This window comes from Pieris napi, chromosome 5 (assembly GCF_905475465.1).
Source record: "Pieris napi chromosome 5, ilPieNapi1.2, whole genome shotgun sequence".
Classification (NCBI taxonomy): domain Eukaryota; kingdom Metazoa; phylum Arthropoda; class Insecta; order Lepidoptera; family Pieridae; genus Pieris; species Pieris napi.
Genome location: NC_062238.1, coordinates 7,267,773 through 7,285,162, shown reverse-complemented (window position 1 = coordinate 7,285,162; position 17,390 = coordinate 7,267,773). Strand labels below are relative to the sequence as shown.

Below are 17,390 nucleotides of genomic sequence, written 5' to 3'. Positions count from 1 at the left end.
AAAATTGGAATATTTTTTTTTATCTATTCCAAAGTATGTTTTTCTTATTGCGATATATAATTATTGATTGACTGAAATATATATGAGACTATCTGATATCTCGTAGTCAGTGCTATGGGTTAAAGCCGGAAAACCAAAACTATAAATTGTCATAATCATATACATATTATAATATGTACCTCGTAATTATTCTATATAATCCAATTCGTAAAAAAAATTATTAAAATTCGTCTAATAATTTTTCTAAAGAATAACGAACATCAATTCCTACATAACAGTACTTGCGTGTAACACGTTATATATGTTATGGTCATAATGGAAAAAAAATATATGAAGAAGAATGTTCCATTGTTTGATTCACACCAAATGTCAGAAATCTGACATTTAAAAAGCAAAATACCAAGAAAACGTGTACAACGCTCTATAAACGTTTTACTTCGCAGTTATTCCCATTCTTTTCATAAGTTCATTCGTTTTTAATGAAACTTTGTGTTTGATAGAAGTATTTGTTGTATGAAGCCTTTGTTCGCATAACCACCCTGTATAAATCCGTTGCTATTTACTCCCTTAGAATACAGACTGCATTCTGATTTGAACAAACTGAATTAACTTGTGAATAACGCGCTAGTAATTAGCAATGAGATGCACTAGCTTTAACTAAAAGTAAGTATTTGTCATAAAGCGGACACATTCCTGTACCTTTGAATTTTACATCTAAGACATATTGAATAGAAATACATATATGGAAAGAGTAATCAATTGGTGTAGAGTCTGGGTTTCGCAGCTTTGTAATCATAAAAATTCATATCAAATCAAAATCACACTAAACTTATAAACGTCAAAAAGAAGTTCATATTAAATGCTTCTAATTTTACTAATAATAATAAAATAAATTAAAAACAAAAATTTGTCCTATATCGTCTGGAGGCATGGGGAAATAGAAGCGCGCACTTGGATTCTCGTGGGAACTACACGCAAATACATAGTCGAAATAACTAACATTACCGCATACACGAATTCAAGTCACCACAAGTAGCACCCGTTCACGAGTATGCCATGCCGTATATCGCTATCACTGTTCGAGAAATTGTAGATAATTTATTAAATTTCGAGGTCTTGCCTATGTGAGTAAATGATTAATATTTATAATACATTGTATAAAATTTAAGAAATAGGTTGACCGCGCATGCGCCGACGCTAAAGGTCTCTATTGTTATTATTGTTTTAAATCTGTATAATTTGAATTTTAATGACTTTTTCTGCCTAAATATTTACTCTTTTCGTAGCTATTAATAATACGCAATACTTAAATGAAAATCCCGCACATGAAATGGTACTCCGTGTTTATTATAAGAAAGGTCACGCATTGCGCGTGTAAAGATAGATAATCATAATCGTGATTCATGACAATGTTGTAAAATTTTCCATTAAATAAAACTTTATGAAAATACTTTGAATTTTACTAGAACAAGTTTTATCATCAGCAAATATAAACCAAATTTTGTTCCTCTGTTTTGCATATCGCTGCGATAAGATAGAGAAGTACACGTATTTTATCTTAAATTATGTTTTCGTTACTTTTATGAATACATAAGTTTAGTTACCGAGGTTTATGTTGGCTCTTGATAGAACTAAAGACAAATAGAATAATTTAATCTCATTAAAAGGCCATTATGAACTAGATGTACCTATAAAAATTAAAAGAAACATTAACTTCGACTTCGAAAAGTTAAACTTCTTTTGGAATTTAACGGTCTAAATATATTAATAAAGTATGAGAGTAAAATAAAGTAACAAATAACTTAATATTTTACAAGTTCAAAGGGATAAACGCTAACAACTCTGACAATTAATACCACTTAATTACAGTAATTAAAATTTAAGGCAATACATATGGTGAGTTTTCTCATGATTTACTTAAACCAATCAGTATTCAGGAGCAATTATTTTAATAATGCATACTAATGGGGTTGTCATTCATCGCACTGTTTACTGGTCAATCCGATACTATAACTTGAATTAAATATAATAGGTAAGGAGACAGCGTTCTCACGTAGGATTATGACACAATTTTCCAGTGGATCTCGGCCAGTAGTATTGTAGTATATTTAGATATATAGTATGTATAGACCGAAAAAAAAAGAGCAGTGTTGGCCTATGTGCAACTCTCATCCCTGAGGTCGTAGGTTCCCCGGCTGTCTAACAAAATACCTTTCTTTCTATGTGAGCATTTAATAAATGATCATGAAACAGCTATAGAAATCTGAGGCCTAGACCTAAAATAGCAATTGTGTAATAATGTTAGGTTAGGAAAGATATTGATGGGTAAACTATAACATTTGTATATCCTATACACTTTCCACTCATTTTAATTTACCGTAGAAGGATTCTTTTAGGCCAATCAAGTTTTGAGTTGCGAATGTTTTCATCTTTCAGTGTTATTTAGTAAGCTCTCAAATAAGGAATTTTTATGTGAAAAAGCAATTTTTTGATAAAAGGTATTTTTACGAACGGAACAAAACTTGTTTTTGTCTAGGGCGGTGACTTGCGGAATCCACATCCTTTTCATTAATTAAGCTTTCACTAGTTTCAAGGTATGATTCCGTTGAGGTAGGGCCTAATATACTGACATCATTTATCATGCCCAGACTAGCCTATAAAATTATGCAATTGCATATATCCTCTCACCTTGTGATTTGATATGATAATTGATTAATTTACTTGTTTGAAATAAATTGTAATGATTTTATCTACGCTTTACATTAACTAGCACTTGCGAAATAATTACAATTATTGCCTCTGAATATTTTTATTGTATTAATATTTTCTAAACAAGCCTTCTAGGTTATTAAGTGAGTCATTCATAAACATACATATGTCTTTTTGTACAAAAAATACGGTTTTTCATTACGTACTTCCTAGTAACATAAAATATTTTACTTTTTTTTTCTTTGGACTCCAAAAATATGTCTAACTTGAAATCTGCTGAAGTCAACGATCATCAACGGGTCAACATCGTTCTGGGTAATTAAACGTTTTAATTGTAGTGATGACACTAATTAAATACGGCGTTGGAAACCTATATAAATTAACGAAAGCTTCATATCGTGCTACAAATTGGATAATTGGAGTCTTTTTGTTTCTCTTGTATCGTTTGCATGCGAGCCTGAAGTACGTCGAGTATGTTCCACAAATTCAGCAAACATTTTGACGTTTCAGTTTTATATTGTACTCGATATTGGGCGAAATTTTATTTCATGTGACGATTAAAACGAAATAAAGACGGTACCTGTAGTTGGCATCGTCAACAGGTTAAAATATATTCGTTGGACAAACACAAAAAACAAGTCCATAGTTAATCGTTTATAACTGCCTTATTGCTGTTGTGGTAAGCATTTTGCGTTGACTCCATGAAGTCAATAAACGTGGTGAGATGACAAAAATTATACCATCGACCTTTATTGATTTAATCTACGATCATAAAAGTAATAAACAAATTCAACATCGGAAATATAAAAAATGCTTATACTCGTATGTATTTTTTGAAGTGAAACTTCTTTATCGGAGTTGGAAAAAAAATTAGTGTAACATTTTTTCGTTACGCGTCACATTTTTCGGTTACGCGCCATGTTGCTTTTTAAAGTCAAACTTCTTTATCGGCGTTAGAATGAATTTTTTATCGATGTATGGGACAAATTTTGTAGCAAATCGTCACGTTTTTCGGTTACGCGCCATCTTTTTCTTGTCCCTACCACGGATGATCCGAAGAGATTCGAAGCCATTAATATCAAAAATATATAATAACGATAACAATGATAGTAATAATTCTATTACAATTAATGAAATTCTGTAATAATCTTAGTAGTAATAAGGTAAAATGAAATAATTGTACATATTTGTATTCATGTCTATGATAATAAAAGCCTTTTGTAAGGGCCGAAACACATAAGCGCGTTGCGGCGCCGCGCCGCTGAAATCGGCAGTGCGCTATAGCGGTGCGGCGCCGCAACGCACGACGTGAATTCCAGCGTTATGACGTCATACTTGTTGACAAGGATGCAGTTTGTTTCTAACACTCTTGCAAACAACACGTGTCAACCGAGAAGCAGTTTTAAAATTAAAATGTTTAATTTGTTTTACCTTAAAGTTAAGCCCAGCATTTCCAAAGCAGTAACTGGTTTTCTTCCTTTATTTTTTTTCTTCTGTATATATTTTGATAACTCGCTTAATAGCTCTTCAAATGATGATATACTCATTCTAAAGTAGGCAACAAATTTTTTTTCGTCTATCTTTAATGCTTCGTATTTTTTAGAAAAGAACTCGCCATTTGGATTCATACCCTTACTTAATGGATGTATCCAGTATCTTCTTTGCCGTATTTTTAAGATAGAATAATGTCTTCTTAATAACAAATAAGCAATAAGTTTATTACGATCCATCGCAGAGAGACGTCTATCCACACTCAAAAATCACGAGAAAATGGTTGCCCTACCATAATGCCCTGTTTCGCGACGCCGCAACGCGGCAACGCAACTGCCGATTTTGGCGTTGCGGCGCCGCAAAAATAAGCAGTTTGCGTTATGTGTTTCGGCCCTTAAACTTTGTTTAACCAATTTCGTTAAGTTGCATATTATAGTAGATCATTTTTCGAAAAATAAGGTCATAAAGAAGTTTCACTTCTTACGTGTGTACACCTAGTACACGCACACATTTTTTATTTTATAGTAGGTACATAACATTGTTGCCTATTTGAACATAGTCGCGATCCCGAATATAAATGTTGTAGCATCCGCCAATTTAATCCCACTAGCTACTAGTAGACCGACCGCCCGTAGTTCACGCATTTAATATCATTCCTACGATTGATAACTAACATTCACGTTCAACAGCTACTTAAAATTTAATTCAGCATGTTTATGCAACCGTCAAGTAAACTCAAACTCAAAATATCTTTATACATATAGGTAAACAAGTACACTTATGAACGTCGTAAATTTACATTTACTACCAGTTCGCAAGTCAAAGGCGTAGAGAGAGCAGGAAGAACTGGCAAGAAAATTCCCGTTACTCTTTTTAATCCCTAAGTTTTGAGTCATACAAATTGTTTGAACTGGATCAATCCTAAGGTTTAGGGTCATTTAAGTATTCGTCAAGTTTATAAAAAGCTTTATTGAAAATAGTAACGCATTCATATTACCAGATTCCCGGGGGAACTATAATTATATCTACGACAAAAGACTGATTACATACTTGGCTTTATAATATGAAAAAGATATGTGTTTCACACCCTACACAACGAGACTTTTAAGTAAGAGTATGTTAATAAAAAAATACTTAATATTTTTTATGAATTGATAGTGATTTATATGCGTCTGCACAACTTGCACGCTAGACTCTAATGGAGCAGCAATAAACAAACACACATTTGAATATCGGGCTTCACTAGAATAGTACATTAAAAACCGATGAATGTATATTCCAACGCCTTCATGACAATAGTGTCATTACAGTTACATACAGCTATGTATTAGTGTGTATTTTTTAATGTGCATGTGACATAATTTCATGGTATTTGCGTATTGTCCTATCATTATCCGCCTGTATGCACCTGCAGCCATGCGTAATGTTTGAATGGATTCGCTTTCCTCGCGACCTGTAAAAATAAGATATGCTATTGTGCAATCTTTTTTTACTGAATTTCATTTGCACATCACGTAATAGACGTGAATGAATGAGATTTATAAATCAAAGGTTTATTTTATCATTCACAATTAAAAAGTCTAATTCAGCATTGCTTCATTTCCAAAGACAATTTGTCTTTATTATCCTTAAGTTATTAAAAAATTATTTGTACACATTTTCAACCACTTTCCTAAATATTTTCCTGCTTTTGTAATCTGCAGTACAGAGTACCTTAAAGAGGTTGGGACCTAATTAACTGAATAGATTGTGGTTTATCTCACGTATATATTACCTTATCACTGATAATTATTTTAAACTTCATTTGTTCATATTTTCACCTATTTTTTATATAAGTAATAAATGTTGCTGTTGTTGTTGTTGAGTGGCATATATGTAATATATATATAAAACAGGCTCTATTTGCAATTAATAATAAATTATTTATATAAAAAAACATTACAATAGGGGGTTAATCTTTCTGTATATTTATTATATTTATTGTATGTATTAAATAACTCTGAATAAATATAATATTAACAAAACGTGAGTACTAGGGTAACATAAGCGTTAGAAGCACGCAATGATCTACTCATTCAGTGGAGATAAACAATGGAACAACAGGCACAGATAAGATCTTGATCACAGCCTCCATTAGCTTGTGCTTTCTGTTGTATATCATATAAAAATACGCTAAACACAACAGTAATCATCCAGCGTGGTTCCGTCATGTTATTTGGACAATGTGCCATTAACCATTATTTTGTTACCAAGGTTTAACGAGTGTTAAAATAATTTTGATCGAGATAATTTTACTATTGCAATGTCAAATACATTAAAATACTATAACCAATATTGTATAATAAGTGAATTAATAAATTATTTAACCCATTGTTTAAAGTTAGTGTAAAATTAATAAGTAATTAGATAAATTATAATTAGAAATACTACAATAATGTGAATGCTTAATGTTGTCTGCTATTGCATTACGCGTTTATTGAAATCTGCCTTGCGATTCTGTAACTCACTTTTCGAAAACCGCTGTGAGAGTTCGAAAAGTGAGTTACAGAATCGCAAGGCTGCTCCGCAATTCGAATTTAAAATGTTCGCATGCCATAAGCTAGCATGGTCCAATGGAATGAAGTATCAAGTAGAAGTAAGAATTTTGTTTGAAAAGAAACAATGTGTTAATGATTATTAAAGAATTCGTATAGATAAAGACGACAAAATAATTAAACATCCAAAGTAAACCAAAGAATTTCAAGCTAAGCGTAGACAAACTAATACGTGACCCGTGTTTGTTACGTGGACATGTTTCGCATATTTTTCAATGCGTTTATCGCTCGTTAATTATATTTTTACGTTCCTCATAACGTGATATTTACAACTACTTCTCCGTAGTTTACGCAAACTGTCACATAATCAACAGCTAGATAACAGAACTAAACAATAACTTGGAAAATCTCCGAGCCGATACCGGTGGGAAATAGTACAGTTTTTTATTTAACCTGAACTTTTATTCAATACAGATGTATTGCTTATAAAACTGGAAAATATACACGCTCCAATTAAGATAAATACATTATAATGCTGTGTTAGCGCGGTACCTACATAACGCGTTATAGCGTGATTATTTTGGAGGGTACTTCCAGGACTGGTTTCGTTCTTGATTTGAATTCGATACTCTATAGTTAAATCCAATCTTAAACAATACAAAAACGATTCATGGCGTATACTCTGTTATAACATATATTCTAATAAGTCTTTTTGATATAAAAATGAGACAACAGATAATACAGTGGAATAATTAACAAAAATATTTATTTAAATAAAAGCTAAATAACAATCAAATTTTCAGTATTTACAATTTTTTTCGATACGAATAAGTATCGCAATACAGCGAGGAAATGCTGCCAGCGTTAAAGGTATCAAACTTTTTAAATTTGTTTGAATTTTTTTTTATTACTTTTGTTATTACTGTGTAGGTTATAAATAATTGTTGTTTTATTGTAGTATCAGGGTATTTCTCAAATACTTCGATTTACGATTATTGTTTTTGAATCTAAAAAATAGTCGTAGTGTAATAATGGTATACTTTTTATAGCTTTAGTATATCGCTTAAGCAACCGTCAAGTTTAAGAAATGAATCTGAGTAGGTTCGTAAGTGTAAGTGGGAATTTAATAAATAACGATACTAATGTACAAAAAAATACGCTTCGGTGCACGAGAATAAAGTATAATGAACGTTTATTATATAAATGGGCATAATAATATTTATGATCAACCATTTCCTGTTACATGCGTTTACTGTCTACTGACATGTATAGAAGTTGATAAATATTTAGCAAATACCAAATCAAAATGATAAGAATATGTTCCACGTTGAGTACGTGCAAGATTGAGTAAATAGTCTTTTAATGTTTTCATCAACTGAGAGATGTCGCTATTTACTATTTAGTTATATATAAATAACTCTAACATAATGTCCAAGCTTGAATCCCGCATCAATACTCGTGATAACTTTTAAGTTTTGCACCTTTATTTTGCAATAATAAAAAGATAAATTGTAGAAAAACGACTTAACCTAAGCTTTATTATTATTACATAAATAAAATATTTAACAATTCAGTAAATCTGTTTACTTTATTGAGGATTGAACAATGATTAATATAGGTACCTACATTGTGTCCTTAAATTCATGACACACTTTTAAGCGTCTATAAACCGAAGCAAATATTCATTCGAAGTGTATATTTTTTAAATTTATTTAAAAAAAATCAATAGCTACAACCATTTTTTTTTAGGTCTGGTTCTCAGATTTCTGTATCTGTTTCAAGGTCATTTGTTAATCTAATAGGCAAGTAGGTGATCAGCCTTCTGACGCACGCCCTCCACTTTTTGGGTCTAAGGCAAGCCGGTTTCCTCACGATGTTTTCGTTTCCTTTTTCCTTCACCGTTCGAGCGAATGTCAAATGCGCACATAGAAAGAAAGTCCATTGGTGCACAGCCGGGGTTCGAACCTATGACCTCAGGGATGCTCACGCTGAAGCCACTAGGCCATCACTGCTGCTGTTTGTATTTATTTAATTACGTTTTAATTTATTTTGAGATTATGTAGTCTGTAGGAGCATTTTGAATTATTCAATCACAATTCAAAATAAAGTATTGTTACTTTATTACTTAGTGACATAAAATGGTGAGAATAATAATCATGCCGTGAAATTAACTTTACGATTACAAAATTGCTTTCGAGGTAATAAAAAAGGATGGAGACAAATTACCTACGAGGAAGTTAATGACTAAATTGTTCGTTGACTGTTCCAATACGAGGACACACTAGTAGCCTCTTCGTAACTACTATAAGTAACTTTGATATGGAAAAAGATATCATTTGCTTCTAATCTCACGGTGGCCTATATAATAAAATAATTCTAGGATACTTATAACATATATAGGGTTAACATAGTGTTGCAGCAGGCTTGTCTACTCGTTTTAGCCTCTGCTCTTCATTGTTAGATTTTCCTTAGGTAAACGAATGGCTTAAATTAAAATAAATCCATCTATTCTTTAAACATACTCCTAGTACTTTATCAAATAAGCCACAGATACGAGATGAGTATAGGAGGAGATTTACATAAGTAACCTACGTTGCTTTAAAAAGCTTTTCTTTGTCAGAGGTGTGGTGTGAGAAATTAAAACGTCTTAGACGAAATGTATTGAAAAACTCAGCGGAAATGAGGTTCTTTCTCCGCTCTTTTACATTTTTACTCTTTTAAAAGTCAAAGTACATTTTAAAACAGTTTACTGCAATTTAATTCTGAATCTGAAACTGTTTAGTCTTAAGGTCGTAAAGATAGAATAAAAATTATATATATATATATATATACTAGCCGTTTCCCGCCCGCTTTCCTGGGCGAAATAATTAAAATTTTATGTTTCATTATTATTTATTATTCTTCTTTTAGCTAAGAAAATTGAAAATTTTCGAAAATCTAGTTTTTAACGGATGTTGACGTTTTGAGGTTCTAGGAAGCCTCCCCGAATGTTTCCGCGGTGAAGTCCGTATGTATAAATTTTCATAAAAGTAAAACAGCAATAAAAAAAAATGAAGGAACGTTGGAATTTAAAAAATTAATGGCAGTAGTTTCATGTCGATACGATCATTGGTTTAGGCATGTAGGAGCCTCAAACGAAGACCATTTTTCTTATATATATTTATATATAGAAGATATATATTTATAATATTCTGTAAGACCCTCAAACTTCTGTACCTAATATTAAAAACACATTTTTGGCACACTTTTTAAATTTGTTTTGATTTTCTTTTTAATAATTTTTATTATTACTTTGTATGTTAAGAAAATTGTAAATAATCTATACTTTATTGTAAATAAAATTAAAGTACCTGTATGATGTTTATGAAAGAAAACAATAAAACCAATAACGTTATTTAAATATACGATGCGATATGCAAATAATTCCCATAGACCGTGGTAATCTTAGTAGTCAAACGAGCTCAAGCCTGGTGTTCGACTTCGGGCACCAAAGGATCTCTCTTCTTACGTATAGTACAGCACGTACAGTACAGTACGTACAGTACGAACAAGCAAGCCACAAGTGATACAGGATAATATAAAAGTAAGCTTTCAAAAGTATATCAAATCAAATGCATACGTGACAACTTGGTCTAATATTCTCTCAAAGTCACATTATTAAACATTCCCGAAGCCTTCAAATAATAATATATACAATCAAAAATAATTATATAATTCCGTTAGAATTTGACCTTTACCTAGACATGAGTGACAAAACATCAAGGTCGAAGTCTGAGAACTTGTTATCTTGGCACAATTGAATATAATACAGTAAAACGATTCAACGTTCGTAACAAAAGAACTTATTTTTTATTTATTATGGCATACTAACCGCACTAAAAACTTTAAATGTCAAGCCAATGCAACATTGTTGGGTGTGGTTAATCAAAAAGCACGTGTAATGTTTAAATAAAATAAAACGTTCTTAATCGACTAAACACGTTTTATTATAAATGATGATATAAATGAAGTATATGACTAATATGAAGTTTTGCGCTAAACAGCCTAATAAAATATTTATTTTTATAGATCAGCCCTGCGATTCTGTAACTCACTTTTCGAACTCACACAGCGGTTTTCGCATCGGCGGTCTCTCTCAAATCAGTCGTGAAGCAGTCATTTTATGATTTGGCATTCTGATAAACAATAAACTACAAGCTCCCAAGCTTTTCAGAATGCCAAATCATAAAATGACTGCTTCACGACTGATTTGAGAGCGACCGCCGATGCGAAAACCGCTGTGTGAGTTCGAAAAGTGAGTTACAGAATCGCAGGGCAGGTGGCTAACGGATATGATGCTAAGCTACCCATGGACACTCTCCAGGGATACTGCCAGAGGGATGGTGAAGTGTTGCCGACCTTTTATGAATTGGTACGCTCTTTCTTGAAGGACCCCGAGTGGTGTCTATTACAATTGGGAATTGATTTTTCTCAGGCTTTATGGTTGCCATAATGTCCCAATCAACAGCCAATAGTATTGGCGTATCTAGGCAAATAATAATAAACCCAAATATGGATATTTTAATTGCATTTTTCCATTCATTTCGTATAATTAGTGTGTAGCAACCAGGCAAGTCATTTTAACTATAAGTAAGCAAAAGGTTATATTTTTATAAATCTATAGAATTCTGTAATATATACAATTAAAAAGAAATTTATGTTTATTACCCTTTATATTGACGCTACCAGAGTCATCCTCGTTAAAATTTCTGAGAATATTTTGCAATTAATGATCACAGTTATTCAGATAATATAAACAATATTGCATCACTATTGCAATGTTGATTTGAGTTTGAGTTTGAATATTTCCTAATCTACTTTGAATCATTTAGCGTCACAGAACCACAGACATGTATTGGCAGGTGATGCTAATTGTAAAAAAAAATATTCACTATGAACATATTTTTAGTACCTAGGTACTCTACTTCTTAATGTATAAAGCAAGAACATCAGTCATTTATAAGGTGAGAAGCCGATTAGTATATTTACTAAAATAAAGATAAACTTCTTTAAAATAAATCGTATTACAAAAAGATTCTTTATTTATTTCGTCTTGTAAGTCGATTTTGTATTGTCACCAGAGCCTTTATATAGTTTGTGTATAATTTGAAATTCGAATAAATTCACTTAATTCTTTTTTCGTTTTTCTAATGTTAAAATATGTGTAGTTGTTAGGTTAGATCTTTTGATTCCAGTGTCATTGACCTTGCCGTGTAAGTAGGAAGTTACCTCAATTTAGAAGATACACACATGACCCATGCATTTGATAGTTTCTGACATACGGCGACATTTGATTATATCTATGTATATTCTGTACACGTACAAAAGGAAACGGAATTCAGATACTAACATACTTTAACACAATAATAGTCTCGTCTCCGGCTACGGCATATTATTATATGAATATGCGTGGAAATTATTGAATACAATATATATATTTAACATTTATATAATGTTGAATAATATTGGCGTCACTCGGCAAAAATTTTGCCGCAAATCTATTAAAATGTTATACGTTTTTTTATTTGTAAATATTAAGAAGTTACCAAATTAATTTCCTGTCTACATTGCCGCAAGCGTAGCTTGTTTCTTTTGTAATTAATAAAATGTATTTTACAAATAATAATATAATAAATATTTAATAACTGTGGATACCACATCTCAATTGTACTTAATTAGACCAACAAACAATGATGATATGAAAACAGTGATACAACACATAAAACGCTTTTAGTTTGACTCTATGAAGGTCAAATTTTACTCGGCCAAAGACATACTTTTAAATGGGATATATATTCAAGTGCTGTGTTTTCCTAATTTCGTTGTTTTCTCCAAATTTCCCCGTCGTGACATTGATTAAGATCGCTTTAGATGTTCACATCCGTGTAAGTAGAAGTGATAGAGGTTGTTTGTATGCATCATGGGCGGAAATCGCCATGTCTTTGCATACGACACACTTGTGGAGTCGATGTTTCAGATATTCTTATGTTAAATCTGATATAAAATAGACGAATTTTTATTATTGCTAGATAGGAATAATCTAAGGTTAAAAAATCACCAAAAGCTACTACGGGCTTTAATCTTGGTGCCCGAATGGCAAATTCCATCCAACTAAAGAATTAAGATTAAAATAACGAACACAATCAATTCAGAAACAAAAAAACACAGATTAACCAAACAATTATACAATATCAAACGATTGTTCAAAAACTTATCGTTTGAGAGTTCCCTTGCAAATCTCTAGTGCTATTTTGAGATTTAAGGGTAATTCACAAGAAGAATATTATACTACAATAAATTTACCGAAATTAATCTTGTTATTATGACATTTAAAAGTGGGCATTTTGTCAGTCACAATACACACTTTAAATTGATACATCGGTACAGATCTATAACTTAAAATTTGACCATTTCTGGAGTCACGGGTGCTATCCAGGCGCCAACTTAAATCTTTAATTAGCGCTTGTGCAATTGAACCCCAGTTGAAAGCGAGGCTTTTATATTTTAGACGTAAAAATATATTGTATTTCAATCTTAATCGATAAAAAGGAAGTAGGTTTTTTCTAATGGTATGTAGTTTATTTAAAAATAAACATTGTATGCAGTACTTTGTCCACTATACACTATCATAAACGCGACGGAAATGGTGAATTAAAAAAAATTAAAAGTTTGTGCTACAAAATCTATGTTCTTATCGCAACTTGTAAAATCGTTAAAGCAATTAAGATGTAAATGAGTTTCCTTAACGTGACATAATGCATTTTTCCACAAACAAAACGTCTATTCAGACATTATTCCATTCGGATCCTGTACGTGCCCATAACTAATGCTTTACGCTTATCTTCATAGCGACGTCACTTCTTGTGTGGCGTGAAATCTGAATACTAATTCATAATGTTTTGATAACTCCTATTGTTGATTATTACTGAGATGTGACGCTCGTTATATTTATAAGAATTTCTATTTGACGACGACGCTTAGAAAAGTTAACTAAATGGCGTGTTTAAATTATATGAACGAGAAGTAAAAAGAAAATAATGTCCATAATGGTGACAACGACGAAGGTTCATGAGATTTTTGTTTATAAAACACATTTTAATCAAGCGCATTCGCAGTTATAATAACAATAACTACATTACACAATACATAAATGCCAAAAACGTACACACATTCAAAATAATATAATATAAAAGCAAAGACAATATATAATAATTCAAGAGAAAACAATAAAAACGTACGTAGTATTGCTCCAAAAAAATATTGTTTCTTGATGATGAGTTCAATATTAAAAGACTGGTTCTAGTAAATATTTGTTAAAACAATATATACCATTTTGCTAAAGTGAGCCAATGTCTTGCAACTACTTAGATGACACTCTAAAATCTTGCGAAATTTAACACATAGGGAAATATTTCGACATTTTAACACAAGTTATAAAATCAAATCAAGGTTTCGTTAGAACATAGAAGTGAGAATAACATTTAGCTTTATTATTATTATTCGAGAGATCTTATAAAATAAATTTATATTCATCTCGGTTGAAAATTATAAAAGCAAATAACAAACATACTCATTGTTAAAGTTAAACATTAAATATGGGGCACTTAAAAAAATACGGTAATAACTTGGTGTTTATAAGTAATTACTTTATAAACACCATTTATAACAATTTAAATAATTTTGTTTGGTTCGTTTTACGCTTATCAAGAATTATGGTAGAAATTAGAAAAAAAGCATTACAATAAACATATAGTTTTTCTCTCTTAATTTAATGTTATACAAAATTTATTACCTACTATTCATTTAGGATTTCCTTAAATAGCGATAAACGTTAATTTATTTATCTGTTATTCTTAGTGCAAAATGATGATCAATATATTTGTTGGGTTCTTGGCCTATGACGTTTTGGAGTTTTCAACAGACGTCACGCGCGAGATGAATTTATATGAATGGTTGGCTCCAATCCAACGCAAAACGTAACCTAGAACTTTTATAAACTGAAGGAATTCATTACTACACAAATTGTTTTACATGTTTACATCTTCATTACAGAAAGATTCTTTACTCAAATCATAGTACTTAATACTTTGAAGCCTAGAATTTTAGCTTTTTTTTTCCTTTATGGCTCTGGCACGGTTTGTGCATTAGCCAGCGTCAAGTATAAGATTTTTATTATTCGCACTTGTAATTGCCATCCTCGGCCTAGAACGTATTGCTACGTTCTAAACCGCCACATTCTCCTTTCTTAGGTAGCATACTCACTGCTTGCCTTAGAAATTCGACCGTGCCCTCCATGTACCTACGGTTTAAGCACTCGCCCGCTACCGCACAACCCTCCCAAAGGCCGAGAACAAATTTAAATTAAATTAAAACTTGCCCTCGAACCGGGAATCGAACCCGGTACCTAGCTGCCACTTAATAAGACCGCTAGGCTATGAGGCCCTTAAAAACTTTAGCTTTAAACACAAAAATAAAGATAACACCACAGTACTACTAGAATACAACGGATTGAGGAGAGAAGTAAAAACTCATTTAACTATTAAATATTTAAGAAACGTTGATATTAAAACAATATTGTAGTTGTCTATGGCTTCTCTGCGTTTCAAAAGTGTGTTACAGATAAATAATTAGACAAAAAAAGTACAGATTTAGAATTTCGATGTTTGGATATCTAATGATGATGATATTAATTTATCCCTAATGGGAAAGGCAAAGGACTTTAGTCCATACAGCCAGCCCTGTGATTCTGTAACTCACTTTTCGAACTCACTCAGTCGTGAAGCAGTGATTTTATGATTTGGCATTCTGATAAACAATAAACTACAAGCTCCCACCTTTTCAGAAAGTGAGTTACAGAATCGCAAGGCAGGTCTTGTTCTTTCGATGTCTAAGAACATATTTGCAACTCCACAAAGTTTTGGTAAATATCTACATAGGTATAACTCTTTGGTAGTGTTAAAAAAATTAAGTTAATTCTAGTCTCTAAAAGCAAAGTACAAGGTTTTCAAGGTTTTCGGAATTATATTGTATAAATAAAAGCTACACAAAAGAATTACTCAATTTATAATTCTTATATCTAAGCTAATACCCTATTTAGTTATAAGTAAACAGGAAGTATTCTAATTTAATACACGTGAGAAATAAACAATGTATGATACATTATTTCGCTAGTCATAAATAATTAGTGTACAATTTGCCGTAACAATATATCAGAACAGTTTGGCACTGTTTAACAGGTGTCATCGCCCTGTCCTCTCGGAGAAAATTACTTGCAATTTATTATTTATTAATATATTTAGTTAAGATATTAGTCGTGCGGAAGTCATGCCATCTGGTCATTTGTAACTGACCGATTGAGACGTTATAGTAATGATAATTTATACTAATTCTATTACTATTATACATTCATTATATACAATCGTTTTAGAACAATGTTCTTCGGGACATTGCCAATGCTCTATGGTATATTTAAAATGAAAGTATCCACAAGGATCTTAATGTGGATACCGTCCTAAATACAGCGAAACAGTTTGCCTTAGCTCACCTAAGCAGGCTACATAGCCATTTGAATGCTGAGGCAATAAACTTTTTGATACAACAGGAATAAAACGCCTAAAGAGAACTAAACCTTTTGAGTTAAAAAACCTAGTGTAGAGAATATAAGTGCAAGTGCGGTATCTCGGACACACGAAGATAGTGTCTAATCATTAAAGAACACTAAGACTGTTAATAAACATTAGCTTAGTTTAAGCTATTTATCAGAATTGTATCAAATTAAGTCAACATAATATTACTTATAAGCCATAATTATTGTATAGTTTGTAATTCATGTAAAGTCGCACTCTTTTTTGTGAATTTAATAATTTAAAAAAAATAGAATCATTATTTGGGCTAAAACAAATACTAATATAATATATAAGTAGAGTGGATACGCGTGCAGCTATCAACGTTGAGGTCGTACGTTTGAATTTCTTGTGTTTGAAATCGGCAAGATTTGAACCCAAAAACGACGATCGCCCGGAAGTCTTGCCTTTCCTTTTTTGAATAATAAATCAAACAAATTCAGAAACCTATATGAGGTTGTAGCGCCAAATAAGGATGAAATAAGTAAATCATATTCCTATTAAATATTGTTTCCCGTTTATATTTATGAGAAATTCGTTTTTTGTTAAACGCACATTTATTTAAACGCTAAATTGCGTCCTTGCGATGTACGAAATTTTGGATTTTAACCCCTATTGAGTAGTATCTACGGTGTTAACAGTACAATCCATAAACTATAAATAACTAACTACGTGATACTAATCGTATGCAAACCTGAAAGAGCAATCAGTCTCAAACATATAATATGCACGTTACGGAGAGACTCTTTCGCATCGGAAGCGGAAGACGCGCGCACGCAATGTTGCGTCTTCGGACGTCTTCACGCAGCGATGAGTTCAATAGTGAATACGTACGGGAAAGTCATTACTAATAAGGTTGGTATTCAATTACGGTATTTGCAGTAAACGCATATATTCCTAAGATAAATAATCTTTTATCAATTGCGGTTTTATCACAGTAGGATTAGGTAGAAAAGATTGAATTTTCTTTAAACTTGCGAGAATTATTACCAAC

At 31.7% G+C, this 17,390-nt stretch overlaps 1 protein-coding gene across 3 annotated transcripts in view; it reads right to left on the bottom strand.

Moving 5' to 3' along the window:
• LOC125049467 (extracellular serine/threonine protein CG31145) overlaps positions 1–17,390 on the bottom strand; it is a 67,373-nt gene that overhangs the window by 28,786 nt on the left and 21,197 nt on the right. The gene's annotated exons all lie outside the window — the stretch shown is intronic.